Raw genomic sequence first — 15,435 nt, 5'->3', positions numbered from 1 at the left:
GAAACACTGGAGACTTCTCTGGACCTGAGCCCGTTTAAGATCAGGCCAGAACAGGACAACATTTCACTTTGAGAACTCTTGTCTGTCTTTGCACTATTTTCAATCAAATATAGACATTAAATTATTTTCAAACCTTCAAAATCTGTTTTCATCAACATTTTAAGCAGAGTCTCAAGTTTTAGGGGGACCTTGGATTTGTACAACTTTAGAAAGATGTCTCTCTTACTTCTGTCTGAAGAGTTAAATACAGAGTAATGCTTTCGATGTTATTAAACAAAACCTGCCAATAGGGTGAAGAGGGGATTTTTAACTCTTTTAGAAGCTGTTTTTCTCTTCTTAAAGACGACTTTAATTCAGTTTAGTCTGATTTTGATGACACAGACATTAAGGGTTATAAATAAGGTGGCTTGCTTTTACACACAATCAACCACACAAGGCAATATATGACAATAGTGCTCAGAACTAAAAGGTAAAGACAAACAAATAATGCCTTTCATCTGGACATAAATACAAACTTATTTTACTGGTTAAACTTGGTCAATTTCAGACTAAGTGCTGAGCGTCCAACATCAGCATCTCATCGAATCCAGACAACTGAAATCTGCTGAGTGGTTTTTCAGTCCAGCAGCCAACAGGAAGAAAAGCAGGAAGACGTTCACAACTCTTACAGCCCAAACACACGAAGACAACCTCCAAATATACTGCAAATCTCTTTCAAAGAAGTCACCTCATGTGGCTCTGAGCTTAGTAGAAAGCCAAAGCTAGAGTCCAAACGAGTGTTTGAGAGGTTTTAAACTTGATAAACTAATTTTGCATGTGAGTGTACAAGGTTCTGTTTTAAGTCTGAGCCCTGTGGTCTGCTAACATTTCAGCAGGTACTGGCTGTATCAAAGAATGGTACCGACCATTCAAAGCACATCCACATCACATTCACACACTGATGGCAGAGGCTGCTATAGTATGAGACCATCAGTGTTAGCTGATCCCATTCATACACATTCACCAGGAGCAGTTTGGGCTCCATGGCACGAGATATACTTCACATTCATCTTGGCAGCACCACATAGACGATGTTTGTGAATTAAGGGCAGGACCTTAAGAATCACTTGGAGGGTGATTGGAGGAAAATTCTGTCAATCAACAGAACATTTGACGTAAAAGGGATTGAAACAAGTATGCAAGCTCAACAGGCAGCTGATATCATGATGTCATCACATGATTCTTACTGTTCTTGTAAAGACAGATTTGCACATTAACGGTCTTTGCTCTTCTTTTAATAAAGAAATGTCCCATTCTGATAAAACTGCCGCTGTAACTGCATCCACGCTAATCTCTTCACAGGATTCGTGCTTACACCACAACTACACCGTGCCTGTAGCCACCGCCTCTGCCTCCTAAGATGACCCTGATTGATCCAGTCTTTCTCTGACCAGGAAGCTGAAGAGAAGGACAGGAATTGTGGGGAGTAGAGAATGGGGGAAGACATGCAGCCAATGGTCGTGGTAGGTTTCAAAACCAGTACCTGCTGCAGCTAGGACTAAAGCCCCTGTACATGGTGCACATGCCTAGACTGCTAGACCAAACCAACACTCCACAATACTTATTCCTGTCCTCCTTTTACCCTTAAAATTAACAATTTATCAGAACAAATGTATCAACCACATTTTGTTCCTCACTCTTCTCTATCCACTGTCCTGTCTCTGAAATCAAGGCTTATTAAAGGCCAAATAAACTTTAAAAATGATGAAGCAAAGCTGTGTTTTCTGACATGTTGGAGCTGGTTGACATTAAGTTTTGGATGTTCAGACCTGACTTTCAACCAAATTTAGACGTTGAAATCCCAGTTAGTGCTCACTGGTTACAACCCTCAACACAGCAGCTGTGGTTTGAGTCCAGCCTCAACTCTTTGCTGCAGGTCATCTCCTGCTCTCCTCTAACCCTAACTCTACATTCCCTGTCTCTCTCCAACTTTCCTGTCAAATAAAGTCACAAAATGACCCAAAAACGAAAACTTGAATTCCTTTGTGTTGTGTTCAGAAATATAATCACCACGAAAGAGGTTCTAGAGAGTTATCTAACTTGCTTTAACCCCTTTCACACATGCTCCACACTCATGAAAATTTCCAGAGATTACCCAGGAGGGTGTATGTGTGAACGCAAATGCCTGAACCCTTTGACAGCAATTTTTCCTGCCAGCTCTCGAGTAAGAAGTCTGCATGAGCTGATGTGTGGATGTGGTTCTCTGCTTGATAGCCAAATTCCACCAGATCCATGTCCAGTCCGTCTCCGATTCCTCACAACACCGAATCTGACAGGTTTCTATTCTAGTCAATGTGTTAACTTCCACTGGATCCGCTCCGTTGCATTCCGTCTGTGTATCTGATCCGGCAGGTCGGAGCCCTCCGGATCAGATACACAAGACTTCTATTTTTGGCCACATGCCGGAGCACGACGCATCAATCTCAACAGAGCAGATGGAGCGGGACAGGAAGTCAGGTTTCACCAAAACAAAATGAAAACATCCGGTTAAGTTTCATAATAAAACACTCTGTGTTATCACCAGATCGTATTTCACTTAACTACAACAACAAACCAAAGTCATGATGAGCGGAGCCAGGCCTGGAGTCAACAGGTCAGAGGTTTTCAGAGGACCAGAAAGACAACATGGATGAGGAGAGGAGGAGGAGGAGAATCCTTGATTCAGTGATTACCATGGGGAAAATCTCTGTCACATGAAAATGCAGCCGGTGGGTGTTGAAGGACGAGACCGCAGCGGATGGGAGACGAACCGGACATGGATCTGGTGGAAGTCCAATACTCATAACTGGTTTCAACACCTGCCAATATTAAGTCCTCTGCTTTACTTGTAGAGATGCTGACACAGAAACAGTCACCATTACAGACAACTCCTCCTCGTCCTGCATGCTGTACCCAAGCGTCCCCTCTTTACCTAAACTCCACCGAGTATTTTGAGTAATGAGAGCACAACATGCACAATCTCCAGCTGTGGAGATGCATGAAAGGAAAGTCTGGACAAGGAGTGTCATGAAATGTCTGTTCAATGTCTAAGTTTTTATGGGTCGAAGGAGCTTTTGATTCCTACGACTCTTGGAGACTCTATTGGGACACTTGCCATCACTGATTCTGTCGTTCTTCATGGGAGGTCGGTCCTTTCTAACAACATAAACCTCAGCTTAAGCTGCACTCTGCTGGTAACATGTCAGGCAGATGTTAGAGGAACATCCGGGATGGCAGGATGTGCGGAGGTGGCCAATCAAGTCGGCTGAAATATAGTAAAATTAGGTTTCATCAAATTCTTACCTACTTCATATTTACCTGGAGGAAGTCTTGCTTCTTAAAAGCTTCTCCAAGCTGAAATAATTGATTCCCTTTTCTTTTTCAAAATGAGTTCCTGATTGATGATTCATTCATATCTAGTTGGAACAGTTCTTTTATGGTTACATTTAAATTTACAGGTTAATAAAGGAGTGTAACGAGTCGCATGATCATCAAAAACACTCCTCACCTCGGGGGTCAGACTCGGTCGACTCTCAGAGGACGTATTTCTGTCTGCAGCCTCAAAGAGCTTGGGAGAGATTGTGCTCCTGTATCTTTAAAGATCAAGACAGGAAGTTGAGTTTACACTTGTGAAAAAGTGAGACATCTACAGGGGCCACATCAGGAAGTTCGGAGTAATTGCTGGGTGATTTTTTTAACCTGATCTGTGGACGTCTGTGGAGCTTACTGGAATCTGAAGTATGATGTGTGATGTGTGTAAAAGTCTTTGAGTTTCAGCTTCATGTCTGCAGTTTAAAGAGCTTCCTGCAGGGAAGCTGTTTGTCACCCAGGAGACTGCTGCTCATGTCCTGTTTGTCACCAAAAGACACCATTGATGTTCTTTTTTAACCCAAACCATGATCCCTTTCTTAACTCTGAGATTCCCAAACTGGGCGGCAAGCCTTTATAAAAGTATATTTTGTGGCTTTTACACCTTAATTAGAGAGGAGAGGAGAGGAGAGGAGAGGGGATAGAGCTGGAAACCAGAGAGAGTGGGGGAATGACATGCAGGAGATGGGAATTGAACCCAGGCCGTCTGCTATATGTGCACACAATTTAACCATCAGGCTAAATCCTCGACCGCAAGGCTTTATAAAAACAATATGCATGCTCCTGCACTGCTAGCAAAGCACGGACAGTACTGTAAAAGGACTGCCAGTAAGGCTGATGATGAATCTACACAAAAAGACAAGAACAAGTCATACCTCGCCCTCGAATTGAGCCGCCTACATATTAAACATTTGGAGTTTGCATGTTGCAGTTTTACCTGAATCGTTGGTTTTTCAATTTTTGGTCACACTCTGAAGCTACAATTGTGAGTTTTGCCGACAGACTTCCAAATAACTCTACAGATACATCGATGTGTTGACAAAGGATGTGTGTCAGAGTGTTGGACGTATATGTTTATGTGTGGTAATGTGTGAGGTGAGGTGATATCAAAGATGGGCCCTGCAGAAAAGAGTTTGGGAAGCACTGCCCTGACTGAACCAAGACATTTTGGTGCCAACCTCTGGAGCCATTTTGTTGGTTATCTCCAGGTACAAAAATACTTGGTGAGAAAAATAAATATTGTGGTGGAGTAAAAAAATTGTCCTTCCAGAAAACTGTAATTAAGGTAGATACGTCACATCAGCTACTTGAAGAGACTTGCAGAAACTCTCAGGGTACATGTAAGAGACGTCTAAAGCCTGTCTAAGGCTGCTTTGCAACAGCAGGAACTTTCCCCAGGAACTCAGAACCTTTAGAGGACCTCTGAGTTTGGATAGCAGGAACCAGGATCTTGATTTAGTTCCAGAGTAATTAATTTACCGTTCAGGGGACAGTACTTTCCAAAGATGCAGGAATTTTGGGGGGCAGGGCCTGAAGACGATCATAGTTACATTTAAACATGGCTCCTTAATTTACGTATAAAGTAACAGTGGCTGTGCACACACACACACACACACACACACACACACACACACACACACACACACACACACCCACACACAAAGGAGGGAGGAGGAGACGTCGTACTGTAATATACCTGCATGAACGGATGTTATTTAATCAGTAAAACTATGTACCTACATGAATCATGACCCTTTTTATGTAAAAGTTTCTAGGTTGGTCTTTCCTGGAAATTATCTTGTTTACATTTAAAAAAAAAAGATGTTAGCTTACACACACACACACACACACACACACACACACACACACACACAGACACCAGCTGAGCAGAGAGCAGAGCAGATCGATAGAGGCACAAAAGGGAGATCGCACAAGAGTAAATATTTCCTGTAACCTGATGTTATTTAATAATTAATACTGCCAACAACATGAATAAGACTTCAGTTACCAAATAAATGTCCCACTAAGGACTTTGGGACCTCTTGTCTAATTTCTCACTGCATAAAAATCCTGATGACATCCATGGGAGTTATGTATTTAAAGTATTTGTATGAAATGATGTTTGTTCATTATGTGTTGTGATATAATGCTTGTGGGGACTTCACCTCGCCCCTTGTTGGCAATAAAGATGTTCGAATCCAATCATTGGTCTGATTTGCATCATCTTAACAGGAGTACAGGCCACAGTGGCAACACGGACAACAAAGTGCCACAAGAACCATTGAGCTCCTTGAAGAGAAGTTCCTGGAACTAAAAGTCCCTTTAAAGCTCCTGTGAGGAACTTTCTGTTTGTGTTGATTTTGACGCCCCCCTGTGGACAAAGTGATACCTCTGATTTTGTCCCGTGGATGTGTAAGTTGCGTTTTCTGACAGAAAAAAAAATCTCATCCTGCTGTCTTTTACAATCAAATGCATCAATTTGAGTATTTGCTGTGTCAAAAGGAAAATAAAATGCATTTTATTCAGCATTCTATCAATCATCTAGTCTTACACCTACCCCCTTGCAGCAGTTAAAGGAATTAAAAATCACTATATAGAAATATTCAATTTTAATGCTAATGGTCTTGTTTGCTTTTGTAGGTCACAAAGAGGTATCTGTATCAATTTCAAACTCCTCACAGGAGCTTTAAGCTGCAGTGGGACCAGGGACCTTTAGCATCAAGCACTTCTTACAAATAAAGACTGAACTCTTTATCTTGAGTTACTAAATTAGGGGGAAAAGTGAGGGGACTATTTTCCATTGCTAATATTGATGCATATTTTAAAGCTGACAAAACTGCAAGCTAGCTGGTAGTCCTAGCTTACACGTGTCTCCCTGGTGTATCCTGTACAATCATCCACTCAAAAGCCGTTGTTGAGTGTACAAACACAACTTTATTCTAAAAGTGCCACAAAACCAAATATTTGTAGAAGATGTTGGATTCCAAACTTAAAAGCAATACAAGACAGACTCTGTAAAAAGAACAAATCTAGTCTGACTCCTCGTCAAAAAGGAACTAAAATAAACTGTAAAAAACAACCAAATCCAATAATTTGCTTTACAATTATTATTTCTCAATTTACACTAACGTTAAATAAACCAATAAGCAGGCATTAATAATCAGTAACACAACTCTGCCTCATACATATTTTATTTCCAGTGTTTGGAGTAGAGACAACTGATTGTTAGAGCTCACTGTCTCAGAGGAAGAACATCAATCAGACTTTGGTTACTCAGGATCAGTCATTGTGTCACTCTTTTTACTTTTACACGTCAACAGTTACAAAAAAATCAGAACACAGAAGTGCCATAAAAAGTGAAAAATCCATGTTAAGCTGGCCTCATTGGTGACTAGTATCCAACACAGGGGTTCCCAAACTTCTAAGCCCACGACCCCCAAAATAAAGGTGCCAGAGACTCCTGACCCCCACTGTCCCTCAAAGTGGTTTAATGTGGCTTCATTTAGCTGGTCTGCAGAAAATCAGCCGACCTATATGAGCATGTGTCTGTGTTTCATGTGCCGTTATGAATTAACCTGCTGCTTCTGATGCTTTAGATAATTAACTGTTCACTAACCCTAAACTTAGGAGTCATCTGGCAACAAAGAAAGGCAGAAAACTCATTACATTTTCTATTTTCAAGGTTTTATTTCAAGTTACTGTAATGGGTAAAATGTACTATTTTTATATCACTTAAAAAAACATTCTGGAAGACATCTCACAACCCCTTATCTGTGTCTCACGACCCCCCAGGGGTCCCGACCCACACTTTGGGAACCCCTGATCTAACACACCATATGACAACTGGTTAAAGGTTTATGAAGGGAATCATTATGTCACAACAAATTCACATGTCTCCTCCTGCAGCACAAAAACACAATGCAAACAAACAAATCCACCAAAAGTCACTCAAACTACAAATACTATCAGGTTACATCAACACAGCTTCAATCCAGCATGGAGGTTTGAGGTGGACTTACTAAATGTGTGGACATTTCTTTTTCTTTTAAATTAAGAATTAATTCAACATGGAAAGAAAAACTGCACTCAATAACGAGCAAATAGGTGAAAATAAAAAATGTTCAGGAGTATTTTTTGTGTCATAGAACAATTTCCTACCAATGATAATTGTATCAGAAGTTTTAAAATAATAATCCACATTAGGAAAAGCTGATCTCATGAATCTGGCTGCATCTTTTCCTTTTTTAAGAGACTGGAGGTGTAAACATCACCGTGAAGTCGTACTGTGATGTGTCTCAGTTATCATAAATTGATGCTACTCTGTGAGCTCGTCCTCACACTTGTATATGTGTGTTAATTAATTAATAAATTGATTTTCATAACATGTTACAAACCCAGCCTACGTCCTCAAAGCTCCTGCTCTCTGCTCTGAGATGATGTCATCTCCTAAAATATCGTATTGTACCACATGAAGCAGCTCGTACCACACAAGAAGAAAAACATAGTCACACTAAAACAACTCACATCGTACAGAGTGTGTTTGTCTCTTTACACATCAACATATCTCAGAATACAAGCCACACTGACCTGATGTGAATCTTTCTTAAGATATCACAAACCTAAAATGAGACTGATTGATTTCTAGTGAATAAAAATGGCTGCTGAAGAGGGAAGAAGAATTTTCTTGCTAGCTTTTTATTTCAAGATTTTAAAAAATGTATAAATAATAATGTCACGTTTGTTTTTTTATATCTTGAAAAAACATTGGTATCAGAACTTGTTGGGTCAGTTTGGCTGATATTAAGTGTAATGAGACATTTTGACTCATAATGTGACAAACACACTCAGTAAAATGTGATTTTTTTTGCAGCGTAGGATATTCAAGAACACATGTTCATGTATCATACACACACAGGTGATGAGCTGTGAGATAAAACACACTGCATGACACTCATGATGGTGCGTCAGCTGTTAGAAAGTCCCACTGAGCTGTAGTATATTCAGAGCAGCAGAAAGTTAAAGTAGGCGCAGTGTTTCTGCACGCTCACATGGAGTCTGTCTGATAGAGGTGTGTGACGTGCAGAAAAATTAAACACACAACTTCATATTTTCTTACAATGAGCACTGTGATGACGCAATGATGCCACTGTGATACGACTAGCTTTAAACGTGGGATTACAAACACACACCAAAGAATTGCATTGACCATTTTGCATCCCTAATTGAAGCAACGTACTTTGGTGTAAGAGGCGTTTTCATGCTGAGCTCAAAGGAGGAGTTAAAAACACACCGAAAATATATAATGAATATCCTACAGAGGAGGAATAATTTGGTGTTGTGGTTTTAAATCATTTTAAAAATACAAGCTGATTGCTTAAAAGAGAACAGGAACTGTAAAAGCAACTTTTTAGACGTAGAGTTAAAGATCCTGCACAAACAAATCTCCTCCCATGCCTCTTGTTGAGTCTGTCAACATTCTGCTTTAGTTTGTAAAGGTTTTGTGCTCCATCTTGAAGATTTCTGCTCGCAGCGTTCAGTTATTACATTTGGAGAAGTTTAAAAAAGTGGCGTGTTCTTCTGGATTCTGTGTCACTCAGGATAACAAACAGACCTCCCTGTAAACAGCTTCCATTGGAAACACTCACTACTGAAGGGGGACAACTGTTGAAAGCCTGTTTGGTGTATTAGTCAGATAAACAAGGACGCTTAAATATGACTATTTTTAATACTGCGGGCACCACAAGCAACATTCATGTAGCTCCAGTGCATTGGTGTGGAGGGAGGAGGATCATAGATGAAACCCAGATGTCTGGATGGATACAGAACAAACTACACAAGAGGTGTGAGGAAATGTGTTTTGGTGATTATGGTGAAGTGACCCTTTATTTAAACGTAGGTCTGCCAAACCCTCCCTGAGATAATTGACCCTAATGTTAGCCATGGTCACCTGCAGAGCACAGAGAAACTGCCCCCTCTTGTTATCGTGCAATTTCTAAATTTACAGGGAAAATGCAACAAAAAGCTCACATGTTGCATGTAACAAATATGAAGGAAATCCACATTTTTATGATGATAATTTAAGAAAAAAATATATATTTTGGACGGATATCAACAGGTGATTTCAATCACACTGCACACACTCAAACACACACACTGCTTAACATCTATAGCATCCATTTTGTTGCTTTTCCCAGCCAAAAGATTTGCACTGTCAAAGCTGCTGTGATTACCAATTATTATATGAGGAGCAGGAGGAGACCCTGAATGCACCATCAAATATTTTGCAGCAGGGATGAAAAAAGTTGTGTTCAAATGTCTCAAACAGTCAGGTTAGTCAGAGAGACTATTAACCCTCTTCAGACAACATAACTTACATCAACGTGCTTCAGATTCATACTTTACATCACTCTATGATTTACAGGTGAGTTTGATCATTACTGCAGCACTTAAACGTCTCATATAGAAACATATGGGAGCTGTTTTAATTGAATACAGATACTTTTTGCATGTTTTTCTGCTCCACATATATACGCCTTGCTCCTCTGCTTGTACCCGTAACTACAACGTTATTACAAGGGCAAGCAAATGTAACGTGACGGCGGGGTGTTGCCTGAACTGCCTATGATATGATGACTCACACAGAGGGGTGACAAAGCAGGTATTTGGGAGGGGACGTCACAGCTCGTGCATGGTGCCAAAAAAAAACAAAGAGTGAGGAGAAGATACAGTGGAGGTTACAGACAGATGTGACCTGCGTGCACCTGCTTTCACATCATCACCATTAAACATCTGTAAGACTTGACTACTTCATCATCCTTTCCTAAAGTTGTGTCCACACTGACAGCCTGTGCAGAAAGACTGCTGTGGACGGTGCACAGGAGAAAAAAGGAGCTTCTCTCTCCCAAAGTTAAGCTGCAACTTGACAGTTGTGTGTATCACTTTGATATCTCAAATGCAAACTTGAGGCCTCTTAGGAAGGAGTTTCTTAACGTGGACAAACTGTGTAATCAAGGTGTGGAAATGTGTCTGTGGAAGTTAGAAGACAAAGGACGCACGATTCAGAACCACGCAAATTGACCCCAGCTCACAAGAAAACTACATTCAAGATAAATGGTATCACACGACAGGGCATGCAAGATTAGGCAAACTATCAACTATCAGCCCACCTCAAACCACCTTATAGATGCATACCAGACTTATACCAAGGCTTCAGTTGTGAAGATAAAAAAAGATGTACTGCTGCTACTTTTACGCATCATTTCAAAATGTGTTTGTAATTTGAAATAAGAGGGGGAAAATGCAGAGAGGAAAATCCAGCACTACCAGCCCCACCAAGCACAAAGCAGTCCTAACGAGCCACGCGCAAAATACAATTTAAAATGTGATTTGGGTTTGACGTCATCCTCATCGTCTAACACATCTCAGGCCGTGCAATTACCTGTCTTCTTCCGGATGAGGCAGAGAGGGAGGACACGGGAGGAGGAAGGTCGGTCTGTCGGTGTCTGCGTCTGGCTCACTGCGCTCCTCGGTGAAAACATCCAAACCGTGCAGGGTCCCCTCTTATTGTCATCTCGGGTGGCACACATCTGGAGGCTCCCACAGCAGAGGCAGCGGGGTCCATCCAGGTCCCTGCACGAGTCCCCAGCATGCTCACCTTTGCTGATGTTGTTTCTCCTGTAAGACAGACAGAGGAGACACACACTGTGAGACTTAAAGGTTTGTAAAGTGGCAGACAAACACGAGCATGATGTAAATGTGGATTAGGAGGGGAAGCTGGGGACCTCTGTGACTAGAGCAGAGGGATGTCACGCGGCTCCACGCAGTCACAACCGCAGAAACCTCCCAGTTATAACGCAATAGATGGTTAGAGCTCATAACGAGGAATTAAGAGATGAAGGTGCAAGTTCAGATTCTGCAGCCTCCCTGCTGAAACCTGATGTATGCATTTTGCGTAAAACTGTCCCCCTTTGTCATTGGATTACAGAATCCGCGAGGCCTCTCCACAGGTCAGAGGTCACTGTGTTTCTATTTAAAGAAAGTGACGTCACTTCTGTTAAGTATGTCCTATTGAGGTAATTACATTTTTTTACTACTTTGTCGACAAAGTTTATTTATAGCACTTGTTCCTCGCTCTAACTAACGTCCCGGGTTCTGCAGACATGCTTCATAAAGGGCGTTTCCCGGTTTGACCAGAGAGGAACTGCGCGTCATTTCACCTTCTGCACGAGCCTCATTGTGTGTGTGTGTGTGTGTGTGTGTGTATGTGTGTGTGTGTGTGTGTGTGTGTGTCACTGCTTTGCTCAAGGGTTGCGTCAAATTACAAAAAGAGGCCTAATGGGATTTTTTTTTTTGTATCCACGTCCTGAACTTTTCCTGACTTCTCTTTACGTTTCCCTCTCTGGATATCTACGTCACTGCTCAGAGACCTCCTGAAAGGTTTAATTTAGACTCAATTACGTCACTTTCTGCGCTCTGACGTGCACCTTTTGCATCCTGACAATATATTTTCCTGACAAGTATACGGCGCGTAACTTCCAGGTTCAGCCTCACAAAAGGGCCTTATATTTTATTTTACTAGTCATTAATGAGCAGGACTATTCTTGGCTAGTGTTTGGACCCTTGTAACAAATATATCTAAGCATTAATTATGATTTATATCACTGATTCTACCTTAAAGTGTGGCAGGGCAACAGAGGAGAAACTGTGCGTAAAGTTGCATGTGCTTTTTTACCTCGAGGCTAAACTGAGCTGCATCTTCTTCTCCTCCTTTTACTCTGTCTTTTAAGAAAGGAAATGCTCATCTCTGACTTTTATTTTCATCCCTGTGATCACTGTGCGTGCACACATCACTCATAATGACTCACATACAGCTAAGGAGGGCAGAGTTTTGCTGTGTTGCAGAACTTCTAAGTTTATCGACCGACTCGGGAAGCTGCAGAAATATAACATTGATGTTTTTGTTGTTTTTTTTCCTTTCTCTGTTTTTGTTTTTGTTTTTGACTTTGGTAGGTCAGGCTGAAAGGACGTGGTCGTGTCCGAGTCTCTGTCTGCTATTTGTGGGGAACAAGGAGCAGTGGTGGGCTGATGCTTGAGGTGGATTAACTTCTATTCACAAAACGGGGAGGGAGACACGTGTTCGTTTCCAAAGTATGTGTGTGAAAGGGGAGGCTGCGTGGATGTTCTCACGGAGGACACACACACACACACACACACACTCTCTCTCTCTCTCTCTCTCACACACACACACACACACACACACACACACACACACACACACACACACGCAGCACTTCACGGTCAGTGTATGAAGCAGCTATTGCAGATGTTGCTTATTCCTCTCCATCTGCTAATCTGGGCTTTTACATGGCCTTGTTGGGGAATCCCTTGCATATGCACTTTGCGTACAGTGGTGTGTGTGTGTGTGTGTGTGTGTGTGTGTGTGTGTGTGTGTGTGTGTGTGTGTGTGTGACTTGTTTTTATTTTTTAATGGGGATTAGGGGCTCAGTGACGCCCGAGAAAAAGTGGCACCGCACCCTCAAAAAAGACGCACACACACGCACACGTACACACACCTCCCTCCACTGTTTGGCCCACGTGCAACTTGTGCATTGCAAGGGTCTCCCCGTGTTTACTCTGTGCTCTGCTGCTGGGCTCTGTCACTTGTTCAGTGTGGAACTGGGGGGGGGGGGGGGGGGGGGGGGGGAGGAGGGGGGTGTTTTAGGGGTGTGTTTGGTTGAAATAATGACTTAATGTTGCATGGCTCAAAGTTTTGAGTCCGACAACATGTTTGTTGACAAAAATACCAAAAAAAAAATATCTTTCCTTTTTTTTTTTTCCTCCCCCCACTGGAATTAAAAGGCACGCAAGAGTTGGAGCAAAACTTGGGTGCGACGTGGGCTGCAAAAGCTTCACCACAAAATCTGACAAAGAAGAAAACTGTTGACTAAGAATGAGACACGGAAAAGGGGGCTGAGAAGCAACCGAGACAAAAACGCCACAGCTGTTGCAGCCATGGAAATAAGAAGAGTAAATGATGACAGGAATAATGCAAAAAGAAAAATGGAGCAGAAAAAGGAAGAAAGCCTCTTTTTAGAAATGAAAGGTTGTAAAATTCCACGAGTGGAGCCGTCTTCAGATGTCGATGTCTCGGCGCGGCGATTGCGCCCTCCGCAAATGCTTTTTGGGGTAAGGGCTTCCCAGATTAATACTTATGAACAGCAAGCCCAGACCGCAAAAAGATTCGTGAAGGACATTATCTTCTGCTGCTGCTGCTGCTGCTGCTGCCGTCCAGCGGAGACTCCGTGACACCCGGGGAGTCTGCTCTCCTCGCGCTCCCGTGGATTTATCTCCCATCCCAGCTCGCTTGATTGTATCTCCAGCCATCGGTAACCCGAGGCTTGTGTGTTTCCCTCAAACATACACACACACACACGCACACACACACGCATTCACTAGTAGGAGAGGAAAAGGATGGATGGAGGAAGAAGAAGAGAAAGAGAGAAAGAGAGAAAAAAGGGGGGGTCTCCGGATGCCAAGGCTGCTGCTGCAACTGAGAGCTGTCCAAGGTCCTTTCGCTTTGATTCCCCACTCCTTCTCCAGTTTGAATTTTCCTCTATCTCCTCCCTCATCCATTCCTTTCTCCTCTCCCCTTCTCCTCTCTCTTTCTGTCTCTCTCTTATATCTCCTCTCCTTTTCTTTTTTTTTATCCAAACACTCGGATGTGCAGAGCCCGTGTGATCACTGGGAGCTGTGCATCGATGCGTTTTGTTGTCAGTGCACTCTCTCTCTCCCTCCCTCTCTCTCTCTCCTCTCCCTCTCTCTCTCTGTATTATATCCCCTGGTCCGTGCTGTGTCTCCGTGTATAGTGAAGCTCTGCCTCTCTGCAGCCGCTCCAGAGCTCTGGGTGAGGAGAGAGCAAGGCTGTAAACTGCTGGCAATAAATAGAGAGCAGGGAGGGATCTTATTGGAGAAGGCGAACCTCGTCATCAACCAATCGGCGTCTCGCTCATATAGGGACCCCCCTTTTTGAAAAAAATAGACAGGACTAACCAAATTGTGATCTATACAAGAGAAAGTGTATACTTATATGCATTGATGTTGGGATATGAGCATCTAATGCGGCTATTTGTTTTTGTGCATTTGCATTTTCTCCTCTTTCGTCTATTTTTGGAAGGACGTCTGCAGCTGAGCGTGGCTCCAAAAGAGGCTTCATGGTGTTCCATTAGAATGACAAGAAGAAGAAGAAGAAGAAGAAGAATAAAGCATATGAAACATTTTCACATGATCACGAGTAACGCCCCCTTTTCTTTTTTCCTCGCGCGACAACAGCAGAGCCACATCAAAATGCTGGGATGTAAAAAACGTTTGGAGCGAAATTATAAGAATGAAATGACATTTGCATTTCGACAGAGTGTGGGAACGCGTCGCTCAGCCCTCCACATCGCATCACAACATAAGCAAGAAGCATCTGAGGCGACTCATGATCACCTATAGAGTTCACTGGAGGGAACCACTGCGAGGAGAGCGCGGGGGTCTCCGGACTGCACAGTCAGCCCGGAGCCGCGCTGCTCCAGTCGGGTTTTTAAAGATAAGGTACATGGCACAAGACAGAACATCCAGAGTGAGATACTCCTGCAACCATTCACAGCTGGTAGGGGAATTATGGACACTTGACAACACAACACAGTGCGGAGAGTCACATGAAGAGTTAAAGAGTTAATCACGACTGTAAACCACTCATCCTCACACACTCGGAGTTCAAACAATCTTTAATGGGTTATTTTGCAAACTTATAATCAAATAAATAAACTTACCTGTTTGTTTGTTTTCCTGCATTAGTTCCATTACTTTCTCAGAAGCCATCTTTTAAACACAACCTCTCCTAACATCCTCCTAACGTTCCCCTCATGGAGCTGCAAGTTATTGTACCGAGCCGTAGGCCGGGTCACGATCTGGATCTGGACCCCTCTCTCTCTCTCTCTCTCTCTCTGCTCCCCCCTTGTTTGTATCAGGTTTGATCCCTAACCAACATATGCCCCCCCACCCTCC

At 42.5% G+C, this 15,435-nt stretch overlaps 1 long non-coding RNA gene across 1 annotated transcript in view; it reads right to left on the bottom strand.

Annotated features, from left to right (window-relative positions):
• LOC117814670 overlaps window positions 1-15,435 on the bottom strand; it is a 70,931-nt gene that overhangs the window by 36,833 nt on the left and 18,663 nt on the right. Inside the window, exon 4 of the long non-coding RNA XR_004631609.1 lies at window positions 10,826-11,061. This is a non-coding gene — a long non-coding RNA (uncharacterized LOC117814670). The remainder of the gene's footprint in view (window positions 1-10,825; window positions 11,062-15,435) is intronic.

Source organism: Notolabrus celidotus, chromosome 6 (genome assembly GCF_009762535.1).
Source record: "Notolabrus celidotus isolate fNotCel1 chromosome 6, fNotCel1.pri, whole genome shotgun sequence".
NCBI lineage: Eukaryota > Metazoa > Chordata > Actinopteri > Labriformes > Labridae > Notolabrus > Notolabrus celidotus.
This window is presented reverse-complemented; position numbering and strand designations above follow the sequence as displayed.